Below are 17,052 nucleotides of genomic sequence, written 5' to 3'. Positions count from 1 at the left end.
AATGCAGAACAATGTCTTACATTCAGCCCAGTACAAAGATCTGGGCGTAAATCCATCGTGTTTTTTTGCACTCCACACCACCCTAGGTCAGACAATGGCTATATGCAAATAAGCCTTGACCCTGTGCCTCATGGGAACAGTCCAGCCCGAACTACCAAGCCATGTCTTTCGTAGACCGGATACAACCATCCAAGGACCGGTTTCTGGCTATCAGCCTTCTTCAGCCTGGATAGCTTGACTCCAGTGATGTGGAGAGCCTGGGACTCACGTCTGAGCATACCCAGCCCACTCGGGGTGAAAATTGCAAAAAACACAGTTGATGGACAGAATGCAGAACAATGTCTTACATTCAGCCCAGTACAAAGATCTGGGCGTAAATCCATCGTGTTTTTTTCACTCCACACCACCCTAGGTCAGACAATGGCTATATGCAAATCAGCCTTGACCCTGTGCCTCATGGGAACAGTCCAGCCCGAACTACCAAGCCATGTCTTTCGTAGACCGGATACAACCATCCAAGGACCGGTTTCTGGCTATCAGCCTTCTTCAGCCTGGATAGCTTGACTCCAGTGATGTGGAGAGCCTGGGACTCACGTCTGAGCATACCCAGCCCACTCGGGGTGAAAATTGCAAAAAACACAGTTGATGGACAGAATGCAGAAAAATGTCTTACATTCACCCCAGTACAAAGATCTGGGCCTAAATCCATCGATTTTTTGCACTCCACACCACCCTAGGTCAGACAATGGCTATATGCAAATCAGCCTTGACCCTGTGCCTCATGGGAACAGTCCAGCCCGAACTACCAAGCCATGTCTTTCGTAGACCGGAATCAACCATCCAAGGACCGGTTTCTGGCTATCAGCCTTCTTCAGCCTGGATAGCTTGACTCCAGTGATGTGGAGAGCCTGGGACTCACGTCTGAGCATACCCAGCCCACTCGGGGTGAAAATTGCAAAAAACACAGTTGATGGACAGAATGCAGAACAATGTCTTACATTCAGCCCAGTACAAAGATCTGGGCCAAAATCCATTGTTTTTTTGCACTCCACACCACCCTAGGTCAGACAATGGCTTTATGCAAATCAGCCTGGACCCTGTGCCTCATGGGAACAGTCCAGCCCGAACTACCAAGCCATGTCTTTCCTAGACCGGAATCAAGCATCCATGGACCGGTTTCTGGCTATCAGCCTTCTTCAGCCTGGATAGCTTGACTCCAATGATGTGGAGAGCCTGGGACTCACGTCTTAGCATACCCAGCCCACTCGGGGTGAAAATTGCAAAAAACACAGTTGATGGACAGAATGCAGAGCAATGTCTTACATTCACCCCAGTACAAAGATCTGGGCCTAAATCCATCGATTTTTTGCACTCCACACCACCCTAGGTCAGACAATGGCTATCTGCAAATCAGCCTTGACCCTCTGCCTCATGGCAACAGTCGTGCCCGAACTACCAAGCCATGTCTTTCCTAGACCGGAATCAAGCATCCAAGGACCGGTTTCTGGCTATCAGCCTTCTTCAGCCTGGATAGCTTGACTCCAGTGATGTCGAGAGCCTGGGACTCACGTCTGAGCATACCCAGCACACTCGGGGTGAAAATTGCAAAAAACACAGTTGATGGACAGAATGCAGAAAAATGTCTTAAATTCACCCCAGTACAAAGATCGGGGCCTAAATCCATCGTTTTTTTGCACTCCACACCACCCTAGGTCAGACAATAGCTATATGCAAATCAGCCTTGACCCTGTGCCTCATGGGAACAGTCCAGCCCAAACTACCAAGCCATGTCTTTCCTAGACCGGAATCAAGCATCTAAGGACCGGTTTCTGGCTATCAGCCTTCTTCAGCCTGGATAGCTTGACTCCAGTGATGTGGAGAGCCTGGGACTCACGTCTGAGCATACCCAGCCCACTCGGGGTGAAAATTGCAAAAAACACAGTTGATGGACAGAATGCAGAACAATGTCTTACATTCAGCCCAGTACAAAGATCTGGGCCAAAATCCATTGTTTTTTTGCACTCCACACCACCCTAGGTCAGACAATGGCTTTATGCAAATCAGCCTGGACCCTGTGCCTCATGTGAACAGTCCAGCCCGAACTACCAAGCCATGTCTTTCCTAGACCGGAATCAAGCATCCAAGGACCGGTTTCTGTCTATCAGCCTTCTTCAGCCTGGATAGCTTGACTCCAGTGATGTGGAGAGCCTGGGACTCACGTTTGAGCATACCTAGCCCACTCGGGGTGCAAATTGCAAAAAACACAGTTGATGGGCAGAATGCAGAACAATGTCTTACATTCACCCCAGTACAAAGATCTGGGCCTAAATCCATCGTTTTTTTGCACTCCACACCACCCTAGGTCAGACAATGGCTATCTGCAAATCAGCCTTGACCCTGTGCCTCATGGGAACAGTCCAGCCCGAACTACCGAGCCATGTCATTCCTAGACCGGAATCAAGCATCCAAGGACCGGTTTCTGGCTATCAGCCTTCTTCAGCCTGGATAGCTTGACTCCAGTGATGTGGAGAGCCTGGGACTCACGTCTGAACATACCCAGCCCACTCGGGGTGAAAATTGCAAAAAACACAGTTGGTGGACAGAATGCAGAACAATGTCTTACATTCACCCCAGTACAAAGATCTGGGCCTAAATTCATCGTTTTTTTGCACTCCACACCACCCTAGGTCAGACAATAGCTATATGCAAATCAGCCTTGACCCTGTGCCTCATGGGAACAGTCCAGCCCAAACTACCAAGCCATGTCTTTCCTAGACCGGAATCAAGCATCTAAGGACCGGTTTCTGGCTGACAGCCTTCTTCAGCCTGGATAGCTTGACTCCAGTGATGTGGAGAGCCTGGGACTCACGTCTGAGCATACCCAGCCCACTCGGGGTGAAAATTGCAAAAAACACAGTTGATGGACAGAATGCAGAACAATGTCTTACATTCAGCCCAGTACAAAGATCTGGGCGTAAATCCATCGTGTTTTTTTGCACTCCACACCACCCTAGGTCAGACAATGGCTATATGCAAATCAGCCTTGACCCTGTGCCTCATGGGAACAGTCCAGCCCGAGCTACCAAGCCATGTCTTTCCTAGACCGGAATCAAGCATCCAAGGACCGGTTTCTGTCTATCAGCCTTCTTCAGCCTGGATGGCTTGATTCCAGTGATGTGGAGAGCCTGGGACTCACGTTTGAGCATACCCAGCCCACTCGGGGTGAAAATTGCAAAAAACACAGTTGATGGGCAGAATGCAGAACAATGTCTTACATTCACCCCAGTACAAAGATCTGGGCCTAAATCCATCGTTTTTTTGCACTCCACACCACCCTAGGTCAGACAATGGCAATCTTCCAATCAGCCTTGACCCTGTGCCTCATAGGAACAGTCCAGCCCGAACTACCGAGCCATGTCATTCCTAGACCGGAATCAAGCATCCAAGGACCGGTTTCTGGCTATCAGCCTTCTTCAGCCTGGATAGCTTGACTCCAGTGATGTGGAGAGCCTGGGACTCACGTCTGAGCATACCCAGCCCACTTGGGGTGAAAATTGCAAAAAACACAGTTGATGGACAGAATGCAGAAAAATGTCTTACATTCACCCCAGTACAAAGATCTGGGCCTAAATTCATCGTTTTTTTGCACTCCACACCACCCTAGGTCAGACAATAGCTATATGCAAATCAGCCTTGACCCTGTGCCTCATGGGAACAGTCCAGCCCAAACTACCAAGCCATGTCTTTCCTAGACCGGAATCAAGCATCTAAGGACCGGTTTCTGGCTGACAGCCTTCTTCAGCCTGGATAGCTTGACTCCAGTGATGTGGAGAGCCTGGGACTCACGTCTGAGCATACCCAGCCCACTCGGGGTGAAAATTGCAAAAAACACAGTTGATGGACAGAATGCAGAACAATGTCTTACATTCAGCCCAGTACAAAGATCTGGGTGTAAATCCATCGTGTTTTTTTGCACTCCACACCACCCTAGGTCAGACAATGGCTATATGCAAATCAGCCTTGACGCTGTGCCTCATGGGAACAGTCCAGCCCGAACTACCAAGCCATGTCTTTCGTAGACCGGATACAACCATCCAAGGACCGGTTTCTGGCTATCAGCCTTCTTCAGCCTGGATAGCTTGACTCCAGTGATGTGGAGAGCCTGGGACTCACGTCTGAGCATACCCAGCCCACTCGGGGTGAAAATTGCAAAAAACACAGTTGATGGACAGAATGCAGAAAAATGTCTTACATTCACCCCAGTACAAAGATCTGGGCCTAAATCCATCGTTTTTTTGCACTCCACACCACCCTAGGTCAGACAATGGCTATATGCAAATCAGCCTTGACCCTGTGCCTCATGGGAACAGTCCAGCCCGAACTACCAAGCCATGTCTTTCGTAGACCGGAATCAACCATCCAAGGACCGGTTTCTGGCTATCAGCCTTCTTCAGCCTGGATAGCTTGACTCCAGTGATGTGGAGAGCCTGGGACTCACGTCTGAGCATACCCAGCCCACTCGGGTGGAAAATTGCAAAAAACACAGTTGATGGACAGAATGCAGAACAATGTCTTACATTCAGCCCAGTACAAAGATCTGGGCCAAAATCCATTGTTTTTTTGCACTCCACACCACCCTAGGTCAGACAATGGCTTTATGCAAATCAGCCTGGACCCTGTGCCTCATGGGAACAGTCCAGCCCGAACTACCAAGCCATGTCTTTCGTAGACCGGAATCAACCATCCAAGGACCGGTTTCTGGCTATCAGCCTTCTTCAGCCTGGATAGCTTGACTCCAGTGATGTGGAGAGCCTGGGACTCACGTTTGAGCATACCCAGCCCACTCGGGGTGAAAATTGCAAAAAACACAGTTGATGGGCAGAATGCAGAACAATGTCTTACATTCACCCCAGTACAAAGATCTGGGCCTAAATCCATCGTTTTTTTGCACTCCACACCACCCTAGGTCAGACAATGGCAATCTTCCAATCAGCCTTGACCCTGTGCCTCATAGGAACAGTCCAGCCCGAACTACCGAGCCATGTCATTCCTAGACCGGAATCAAGCATCCAAGGACCGGTTTCTGGCTATCAGCCTTCTTCAGCCTGGATAGCTTGACTCCAGTGATGTGGAGAGCCTGGGACTCACGTCTGAGCATACCCAGCCCACTTGGGGTGAAAATTGCAAAAAACACAGTTGATGGACAGAATGCAGAAAAATGTCTTACATTCACCCCAGTACAAAGATCTGGGCCTAAATTCATCGTTTTTTTGCACTCCACACCACCCTAGGTCAGACAATAGCTATATGCAAATCAGCCTTGACCCTGTGCCTCATGGGAACAGTCCAGCCCAAACTACCAAGCCATGTCTTTCCTAGACCGGAATCAAGCATCTAAGGACCGGTTTCTGGCTGACAGCCTTCTTCAGCCTGGATAGCTTGACTCCAGTGATGTGGAGAGCCTGGGACTCACGTCTGAGCATACCCAGCCCACTCGGGGTGAAAATTGCAAAAAACACAGTTGATGGACAGAATGCAGAACAATGTCTTACATTCAGCCCAGTACAAAGATCTGGGTGTAAATCCATCGTGTTTTTTTGCACTCCACACCACCCTAGGTCAGACAATGGCTATATGCAAATCAGCCTTGACGCTGTGCCTCATGGGAACAGTCCAGCCCGAACTACCAAGCCATGTCTTTCGTAGACCGGATACAACCATCCAAGGACCGGTTTCTGGCTATCAGCCTTCTTCAGCCTGGATAGCTTGACTCCAGTGATGTGGAGAGCCTGGGACTCACGTCTGAGCATACCCAGCCCACTCGGGGTGAAAATTGCAAAAAACACAGTTGATGGACAGAATGCAGAAAAATGTCTTACATTCACCCCAGTACAAAGATCTGGGCCTAAATCCATCGTTTTTTTGCACTCCACACCACCCTAGGTCAGACAATGGCTATATGCAAATCAGCCTTGACCCTGTGCCTCATGGGAACAGTCCAGCCCGAACTACCAAGCCATGTCTTTCGTAGACCGGAATCAACCATCCAAGGACCGGTTTCTGGCTATCAGCCTTCTTCAGCCTGGATAGCTTGACTCCAGTGATGTGGAGAGCCTGGGACTCACGTCTGAGCATACCCAGCCCACTCGGGTGGAAAATTGCAAAAAACACAGTTGATGGACAGAATGCAGAACAATGTCTTACATTCAGCCCAGTACAAAGATCTGGGCCAAAATCCATTGTTTTTTTGCACTCCACACCACCCTAGGTCAGACAATGGCTTTATGCAAATCAGCCTGGACCCTGTGCCTCATGGGAACAGTCCAGCCTGAACTACCAAGCCATGTCTTTCCTAGACCGGAATCAAGCATCCATGGACCGGTTTCTGGCTATCAGCCTTCTTCAGCCTGGATAGCTTGACTCCAATGATGTGGAGAGCCTGGGACTCACGTCTTAGCATACCCAGCCCACTCGGGGTGAAAATTGCAAAAAACACAGTTGATGGACAGAATGCAGAGCAATGTCTTACATTCACCCCAGTACAAAGATCTGGGCCTAAATCCATCGATTTTTTGCAGTCCACACCACCCTAGGTCAGACAATGGCTATCTGCAAATCAGCCTTGACCCTGTGCCTCATGGGAACAGTCCAGCCCGAACTACCAAGCCATGTCTTTCCTAGACCGGAATCAAGCATCCAAGGACCAGTTTCTGTCTATCAGCCTTCTTCAGCCTGGATAGCTTGACTCCAGTGATGTGGAGAGCCTGGGACTCACGTTTGAGCATACCTAGCCCACTCGGGGTGAAAATTGCAAAAAACACAGTTGATGGGGAGAATGCAGAACAATGTCTTACATTCACCCCAGTACAAAGATCTGGGCCTAAATCCATCGTTTTTTTGCACTCCACACCACCCTAGGTCAGACAATGGCTATCTGCAAATCAGCCTTGACCCTGTGCCTCATGGGAAAAGTCCAGCCCGAACTACCGAGCCATGTCATTCCTAGACCGGAATCAAGCATCCAAGGACCGGTTTCTGGCTATCAGCCTTCTTCAGCCTGGATAGCTTGACTCCAGTGATGTGGAGAGCCTGGGACTCACGTCTGAACATACCCAGCCCACTCGGGGTGAAAATTGCAAAAAACACAGTTGGTGGACAGAATGCAGAACAATGTCTTACATTCACCCCAGTACAAAGATCTGGGCCTAAATTCATCGTTTTTCTGCACTCCACACCTCCCTAGGTCAGACAATAGCTATATGCAAATCAGCCTTGACCCTGTGCCTCATGGGAACCGTCCAGCCCAAACTACCAAGCCATGTCTTTCCTAGACCGGAATCAAGCATCTAAGGACCGGTTTCTGGCTGACAGCCTTCTTCAGCCTGGATAGCTTGACTCCAGTGATGTGGAGAGCCTGGGACTCACGTCTGAGCATACCCAGCCCACTCGGGGTGAAAATTGCAAAAAACACAGTTGATGGACAGAATGCAGAACAATGTCTTACATTCAGCCCAGTACAAAGATCTGGGTGTAAATCCATCGTGTTTTTTTGCACTCCACACCACCCTAGGTCAGACAATGGCTATATGCAAATCAGCCTTGACCCTGTGCCTCATGGGAACAGTCCAGCCCGAACTACCAAGCCATGTCTTTCGTAGACCGGATACAACCATCCAAGGACCGGTTTCTGGCTATCAGCCTTCTTCAGCCTGGATAGCTTGACTCCAGTGATGTGGAGAGCCTGGGACTCACGTCTGAGCATACCCAGCCCACTCGGGGTGAAAATTGCAAAAAACACAGTTGATGGACAGAATGCAGAAAAATGTCTTACATTCACCCCAGTACAAAGATCTGGGTCTAAATCCATTGTTTTTTTGCACTCCACACCACCCTAGGTCAGACAATGGCTTTATGCAAATCAGCCTGGACCCTGTGCCTCATGGGAACAGTCCAACCCGAACTACCAAGCCATGTCTTTCATAGACCGGAAACAACCATCCAAGGACCGGTTTCTGGCTATCAGCCTTCTTCAGACTGGATAGCTTGACTCCAGTGATGTCGAGAGCCTGGGACTCATGTCTGAGAATAACCAGCCCACTCGGGGTGAAAATTGCAAAAAACACAGTTGATGGACAGAATGCAGAAAAATGTCTTAAATTCACCCCAGTACAAAGATCTGGGCCTAAATCCATCGTTTTTTTTGCACTCCACACCACCCTAGGTCAGACAATAGCTATATGCAAATCAGCCTTGACCCTGTGCCTCATGGGAACAGTCCAGCCCAAACTACCAAGCCATGTCTTTCCTAGACCGGAATCAAGCATTTAAGGACCAGTTTCTGGCTGACAGCCTTCTTCAGCCTGGATAGCTTGACTCCAGTGATGTGGAGAGCCTGGGACTCACGTCTGAGCATACCCAGCCCACTCGGGGTGAAAATTGCAAAAAACACAGTTGATGGACAGAATGCAGAACAATGTCTTACATTCAGCCCAGTACAAAGATCTGGGCGTAAATCCATCGTGTTTTTTTGCACTCCACGCCACCCTAGGTCAGACAATGGCTATATGCAAATAAGCCTTGACCCTGTGCCTCATGGGAACAGTCCAGCCCGAACTACCAAGCCATGTCTTTCGTAGACCGGATACAACCATCCAAGGACCGGTTTCTGGCTATCAGCCTTCTTCAGCCTGGATAGCTTGACTCCAGTGATGTGGAGAGCCTGGGACTCACGTCTGAGCATACCCAGCCCACTCGGGGTGAAAATTGCAAAAAACACAGTTGATGGACAGAATGCAGAACAATGTCTTACATTCAGCCCAGTACAAAGATCTGGGCGTAAATCCATCGTGTTTTTTTCACTCCACACCACCCTAGGTCAGACAATGGCTATATGCAAATCAGCCTTGACCCTGTGCCTCATGGGAACAGTCCAGCCCGAACTACCAAGCCATGTCTTTCGTAGACCGGATACAACCATCCAAGGACCGGTTTCTGGCTATCAGCCTTCTTCAGCCTGGATAGCTTGACTCCAGTGATGAGGAGAGCCTGGGACTCACGTCTGAGCATACCCAGCCCACTCGGGGTTAAAATTGCAAAAAACACAGTTGATGGACAGAATGCAGAAAAATGTCATACATTCACCCCAGTACAAAGATCTGGGCCTAAATCCATCGTTTTTTTGCACTCCACACCACCCTAGGTCAGACAATGGCTATATGCAAATCAGCCTTGACCCTGTGCCTCATGGGAACAGTCCAGCCCGAACTACCAAGCCATGTCTTTCGTAGACCGGATACAACCATCCAAGCACCGGTTTCTGGCTATCAGCCTTCTTCAGCCTGGATAGCTTGACTCCAGTGATGTGGAGAGCCTGGGACTCACGTCTGAGCATACCCAGCCCACTCGGGGTGAAAATTGCAAAAAACACAGTTGATGGACAGAATGCAGAAAAATGTCTTACATTCACCCCAGTACAAAGATCTGGGTCTAAATCCATTGTTTTTTTGCACTCCACACCACCCTAGGTCAGACAATGGCTTTATGCAAATCAGCCTGGACCCTGTGCCTCATGGGAACAGTCCAGCCCGAACTACCAAGCCATGTCTTTCATAGACCGGAAACAACCATCCAAGGACCGGTTTCTGGCTATCAGCCTTCTTCAGACTGGATAGCTTGACTCCAGTGATGTCGAGAGCCTGGGACTCACGTCTGAGCATAACCAGCCCACTCGGGGTGAAAATTGCAAAAAACACAGTTGATGGACAGATTTCAGAAAAATGTCTTAAATTCACCCCAGTACAAAGATCTGGGCCTAAATCCATCGTTTTTTTTGCACTCCACACCACCCTAGGTCAGACAATAGCTATATGCAAATCAGCCTTGACCCTGTGCCTCATGGGAACAGTCCAGCCCAAACTACCAAGCCATGTCTTTCCTAGACCGGAATCAAGCATCTAAGGACCGGTTTCTGGCTGACAGCCTTCTTCAGCCTGGATAGCTTGACTCCAGTGATGTGGAGAGCCTGGGACTCACGTCTGAGCATACCCAGCCCACTCGGGGTGAAAATTGCAAAAAACACAGTTGATGGACAGAATGCAGAACAATGTCTTACATTCAGCCCAGTACAAAGATCTGGGCGTAAATCCATCGTGTTTTTTTGCACTCCACACCACCCTAGGTCAGACAATGGCTATATGCAAATAAGCCTTGACCCTGTGCCTCATGGGAACAGTCCAGCCCGAACTACCAAGCCATGTCTTTCGTAGACCGGATACAACCATCCAAGGACCGGTTTCTGGCTATCAGCCTTCTTCAGCCTGGATAGCTTGACTCCAGTGATGTGGAGAGCCTGGGACTCACGTCTGAGCATACCCAGCCCACTCGGGGTGAAAATTGCAAAAAACACAGTTGATGGACAGAATGCAGAACAATGTCTTACATTCAGCCCAGTACAAAGATCTGGGCGTAAATCCATCGTGTTTTTTTCACTCCACACCACCCTAGGTCAGACAATGGCTATATGCAAATCAGCCTTGACCCTGTGCCTCATGGGAACAGTCCAGCCCGAACTACCAAGCCATGTCTTTCGTAGACCGGATACAACCATCCAAGGACCGGTTTCTGGCTATCAGCCTTCTTCAGCCTGGATAGCTTGACTCCAGTGATGTGGAGAGCCTGGGACTCACGTCTGAGCATACCCAGCCCACTCGGGGTGAAAATTGCAAAAAACACAGTTGATGGACAGAATGCAGAAAAATGTCTTACATTCACCCCAGTACAAAGATCTGGGCCTAAATCCATCGATTTTTTGCACTCCACACCACCCTAGGTCAGACAATGGCTATATGCAAATCAGCCTTGACCCTGTGCCTCATGGGAACAGTCCAGCCCGAACTACCAAGCCATGTCTTTCGTAGACCGGAATCAACCATCCAAGGACCGGTTTCTGGCTATCAGCCTTCTTCAGCCTGGATAGCTTGACTCCAGTGATGTGGAGAGCCTGGGACTCACGTCTGAGCATACCCAGCCCACTCGGGGTGAAAATTGCAAAAAACACAGTTGATGGACAGAATGCAGAACAATGTCTTACATTCAGCCCAGTACAAAGATCTGGGCCAAAATCCATTGTTTTTTTGCACTCCACACCACCCTAGGTCAGACAATGGCTTTATGCAAATCAGCCTGGACCCTGTGCCTCATGGGAACAGTCCAGCCCGAACTACCAAGCCATGTCTTTCCTAGACCGGAATCAAGCATCCATGGACCGGTTTCTGGCTATCAGCCTTCTTCAGCCTGGATAGCTTGACTCCAATGATGTGGAGAGCCTGGGACTCACGTCTTAGCATACCCAGCCCACTCGGGGTGAAAATTGCAAAAAACACAGTTGATGGACAGAATGCAGAGCAATGTCTTACATTCACCCCAGTACAAAGATCTGGGCCTAAATCCATCGATTTTTTGCACTCCACACCACCCTAGGTCAGACAATGGCTATCTGCAAATCAGCCTTGACCCTCTGCCTCATGGCAACAGTCGTGCCCGAACTACCAAGCCATGTCTTTCCTAGACCGGAATCAAGCATCCAAGGACCGGTTTCTGGCTATCAGCCTTCTTCAGCCTGGATAGCTTGACTCCAGTGATGTGGAGAGCCTGGGACTCACGTCTCAGCATACCCAGCCCACTCGGGTGAAAATTGCAAAAAAAACAGTTGATGGGCAGAATGCAGAATAATGTCTTACATTCACCCCAGTACAAAGATCTGGGCCTAAATCCATCGTGTTTTTTTGCACTCCACACCACCCTAGGTCAGACAATGGCTATATGCAAATCAGCCTTGACCCTGTGCCTCATGGGAACAGTCCAGCCCGAACTACCAAGCCATGTCTTTCATAGACCGGAAACAACCATCCAAGGACCGGTTTCTGGCTATCAGCCTTCTTCAGACTGGATAGCTTGACTCCAGTGATGTCGAGAGCCTGGGACTCACGTCTGAGCATACCCAGCACACTCGGGGTGAAAATTGCAAAAAACACAGTTGATGGACAGAATGCAGAAAAATGTCTTAAATTCACCCCAGTACAAAGATCGGGGCCTAAATCCATCGTTTTTTTGCACTCCACACCACCCTAGGTCAGACAATAGCTATATGCAAATCAGCCTTGACCCTGTGCCTCATGGGAACAGTCCAGCCCAAACTACCAAGCCATGTCTTTCCTAGACCGGAATCAAGCATCTAAGGACCGGTTTCTGGCTATCAGCCTTCTTCAGTCTGGATAGCTTGACTCCAGTGATGTGGAGAGCCTGGGACTCACGTCTGAGCATACCCAGCCCACTCGGGGTGAAAATTGCAAAAAACACAGTTGATGGACAGAATGCAGAACAATGTCTTACATTCAGCCCAGTACAAAGATCTGGGCCAAAATCCATTGTTTTTTTGCACTCCACACCACCCTAGGTCAGACAATGGCTTTATGCAAATCAGCCTGGACCCTGTGCCTCATGTGAACAGTCCAGCCCGAACTACCAAGCCATGTCTTTCCTAGACCGGAATCAAGCATCCAAGGACCGGTTTCTGTCTATCAGCCTTCTTCAGCCTGGATAGCTTGACTCCAGTGATGTGGAGAGCCTGGGACTCACGTTTGAGCATACCTAGCCCACTCGGGGTGCAAATTGCAAAAAACACAGTTGATGGGCAGAATGCAGAACAATGTCTTACATTCACCCCAGTACAAAGATCTGGGCCTAAATCCATCGTTTTTTTGCACTCCACACCACCCTAGGTCAGACAATGGCTATCTGCAAATCAGCCTTGACCCTGTGCCTCATGGGAACAGTCCAGCCCGAACTACCGAGCCATGTCATTCCTAGACCGGAATCAAGCATCCAAGGACCGGTTTCTGGCTATCAGCCTTCTTCAGCCTGGATAGCTTGACTCCAGTGATGTGGAGAGCCTGGGACTCACGTCTGAACATACCCAGCCCACTCGGGGTGAAAATTGCAAAAAACACAGTTGGTGGACAGAATGCAGAACAATGTCTTACATTCACCCCAGTACAAAGATCTGGGCCTAAATTCATCGTTTTTTTGCACTCCACACCACCCTAGGTCAGACAATAGCTATATGCAAATCAGCCTTGACCCTGTGCCTCATGGGAACAGTCCAGCCCAAACTACCAAGCCATGTCTTTCCTAGACCGGAATCAAGCATCTAAGGACCGGTTTCTGGCTGACAGCCTTCTTCAGCCTGGATAGCTTGACTCCAGTGATGTGGAGAGCCTGGGACTCACGTCTGAGCATACCCAGCCCACTCGGGGTGAAAATTGCAAAAAACACAGTTGATGGACAGAATGCAGAACAATGTCTTACATTCAGCCCAGTACAAAGATCTGGGCGTAAATCCATCGTGTTTTTTTGCACTCCACACCACCCTAGGTCAGACAATGGCTATATGCAAATCAGCCTTGACCCTGTGCCTCATGGGAACAGTCCAGCCCGAACTACCAAGCCATGTCTTTCGTAGACCGGATACAACCATCCAAGGACCGGTTTCTGGCTATCAGCCTTCTTCAGCCTGGATAGCTTGACTCCAGTGATGTGGAGAGCCTGGGACTCACGTCTGAGCATACCCAGCCCACTCGGGGTGAAAATTGCAAAAAACACAGTTGATGGACAGAATGCAGAAAAATGTCTTACATTCACCCCAGTACAAAGATCTGGGTCTAAATCCATTGTTTTTTTGCACTCCACACCACCCTAGGTCAGACAATGGCTTTATGCAAATCAGCCTGGACCCTGTGCCTCATGGGAACAGTCCAACCCGAACTACCAAGCCATGTCTTTCATAGACCGGAAACAACCATCCAAGGACCGGTTTCTGGCTATCAGCCTTCTTCAGACTGGATAGCTTGACTCCAGTGATGTCGAGAGCCTGGGACTCATGTCTGAGAATAACCAGCCCACTCGGGGTGAAAATTGCAAAAAACACAGTTGATGGACAGAATGCAGAAAAATGTCTTAAATTCACCCCAGTACAAAGATCTGGGCCTAAATCCATCGTTTTTTTTGCACTCCACACCACCCTAGGTCAGACAATAGCTATATGCAAATCAGCCTTGACCCTGTGCCTCATGGGAACAGTCCAGCCCAAACTACCAAGCCATGTCTTTCCTAGACCGGAATCAAGCATCTAAGGACCAGTTTCTGGCTGACAGCCTTCTTCAGCCTGGATAGCTTGACTCCAGTGATGTGGAGAGCCTGGGACTCACGTCTGAGCATACCCAGCCCACTCGGGGTGAAAATTGCAAAAAACACAGTTGATGGACAGAATGCAGAACAATGTCTTACATTCAGCCCAGTACAAAGATCTGGGCGTAAATCCATCGTGTTTTTTTGCACTCCACGCCACCCTAGGTCAGACAATGGCTATATGCAAATAAGCCTTGACCCTGTGCCTCATGGGAACAGTCCAGCCCGAACTACCAAGCCATGTCTTTCGTAGACCGGATACAACCATCCAAGGACCGGTTTCTGGCTATCAGCCTTCTTCAGCCTGGATAGCTTGACTCCAGTGATGTGGAGAGCCTGGGACTCACGTCTGAGCATACCCAGCCCACTCGGGGTGAAAATTGCAAAAAACACAGTTGATGGACAGAATGCAGAACAATGTCTTACATTCAGCCCAGTACAAAGATCTGGGCGTAAATCCATCGTGTTTTTTTCACTCCACACCACCCTAGGTCAGACAATGGCTATATGCAAATCAGCCTTGACCCTGTGCCTCATGGGAACAGTCCAGCCCGAACTACCAAGCCATGTCTTTCGTAGACCGGATACAACCATCCAAGGACCGGTTTCTGGCTATCAGCCTTCTTCAGCCTGGATAGCTTGACTCCAGTGATGAGGAGAGCCTGGGACTCACGTCTGAGCATACCCAGCCCACTCGGGGTTAAAATTGCAAAAAACACAGTTGATGGACAGAATGCAGAAAAATGTCATACATTCACCCCAGTACAAAGATCTGGGCCTAAATCCATCGTTTTTTTGCACTCCACACCACCCTAGGTCAGACAATGGCTATATGCAAATCAGCCTTGACCCTGTGCCTCATGGGAACAGTCCAGCCCGAACTACCAAGCCATGTCTTTCGTAGACCGGATACAACCATCCAAGCACCGGTTTCTGGCTATCAGCCTTCTTCAGCCTGGATAGCTTGACTCCAGTGATGTGGAGAGCCTGGGACTCACGTCTGAGCATACCCAGCCCACTCGGGGTGAAAATTGCAAAAAACACAGTTGATGGACAGAATGCAGAAAAATGTCTTACATTCACCCCAGTACAAAGATCTGGGTCTAAATCCATTGTTTTTTTGCACTCCACACCACCCTAGGTCAGACAATGGCTTTATGCAAATCAGCCTGGACCCTGTGCCTCATGGGAACAGTCCAGCCCGAACTACCAAGCCATGTCTTTCATAGACCGGAAACAACCATCCAAGGACCGGTTTCTGGCTATCAGCCTTCTTCAGACTGGATAGCTTGACTCCAGTGATGTCGAGAGCCTGGGACTCACGTCTGAGCATAACCAGCCCACTCGGGGTGAAAATTGCAAAAAACACAGTTGATGGACAGATTTCAGAAAAATGTCTTAAATTCACCCCAGTACAAAGATCTGGGCCTAAATCCATCGTTTTTTTTGCACTCCACACCACCCTAGGTCAGACAATAGCTATATGCAAATCAGCCTTGACCCTGTGCCTCATGGGAACAGTCCAGCCCAAACTACCAAGCCATGTCTTTCCTAGACCGGAATCAAGCATCTAAGGACCGGTTTCTGGCTGACAGCCTTCTTCAGCCTGGATAGCTTGACTCCAGTGATGTGGAGAGCCTGGGACTCACGTCTGAGCATACCCAGCCCACTCGGGGTGAAAATTGCAAAAAACACAGTTGATGGACAGAATGCAGAACAATGTCTTACATTCAGCCCAGTACAAAGATCTGGGCGTAAATCCATCGTGTTTTTTTGCACTCCACACCACCCTAGGTCAGACAATGGCTATATGCAAATAAGCCTTGACCCTGTGCCTCATGGGAACAGTCCAGCCCGAACTACCAAGCCATGTCTTTCGTAGACCGGATACAACCATCCAAGGACCGGTTTCTGGCTATCAGCCTTCTTCAGCCTGGATAGCTTGACTCCAGTGATGTGGAGAGCCTGGGACTCACGTCTGAGCATACCCAGCCCACTCGGGGTGAAAATTGCAAAAAACACAGTTGATGGACAGAATGCAGAACAATGTCTTACATTCAGCCCAGTACAAAGATCTGGGCGTAAATCCATCGTGTTTTTTTCACTCCACACCACCCTAGGTCAGACAATGGCTATATGCAAATCAGCCTTGACCCTGTGCCTCATGGGAACAGTCCAGCCCGAACTACCAAGCCATGTCTTTCGTAGACCGGATACAACCATCCAAGGACCGGTTTCTGGCTATCAGCCTTCTTCAGCCTGGATAGCTTGACTCCAGTGATGTGGAGAGCCTGGGACTCACGTCTGAGCATACCCAGCCCACTCGGGGTGAAAATTGCAAAAAACACAGTTGATGGACAGAATGCAGAAAAATGTCTTACATTCACCCCAGTACAAAGATCTGGGCCTAAATCCATCGATTTTTTGCACTCCACACCACCCTAGGTCAGACAATGGCTATATGCAAATCAGCCTTGACCCTGTGCCTCATGGGAACAGTCCAGCCCGAACTACCAAGCCATGTCTTTCGTAGACCGGAATCAACCATCCAAGGACCGGTTTCTGGCTATCAGCCTTCTTCAGCCTGGATAGCTTGACTCCAGTGATGTGGAGAGCCTGGGACTCACGTCTGAGCATACCCAGCCCACTCGGGGTGAAAATTGCAAAAAACACAGTTGATGGACAGAATGCAGAACAATGTCTTACATTCAGCCCAGTACAAAGATCTGGGCCAAAATCCATTGTTTTTTTGCACTCCACACCACCCTAGGTCAGACAATGGCTTTATGCAAATCAGCCTGGACCCTG

This window comes from Lissotriton vulgaris, chromosome 4_1 (genome assembly GCF_964263255.1).
Source record: "Lissotriton vulgaris chromosome 4_1, aLisVul1.2, whole genome shotgun sequence".
Taxonomy (NCBI): domain Eukaryota; kingdom Metazoa; phylum Chordata; class Amphibia; order Caudata; family Salamandridae; genus Lissotriton; species Lissotriton vulgaris.
This window is presented reverse-complemented; position numbering follows the sequence as displayed.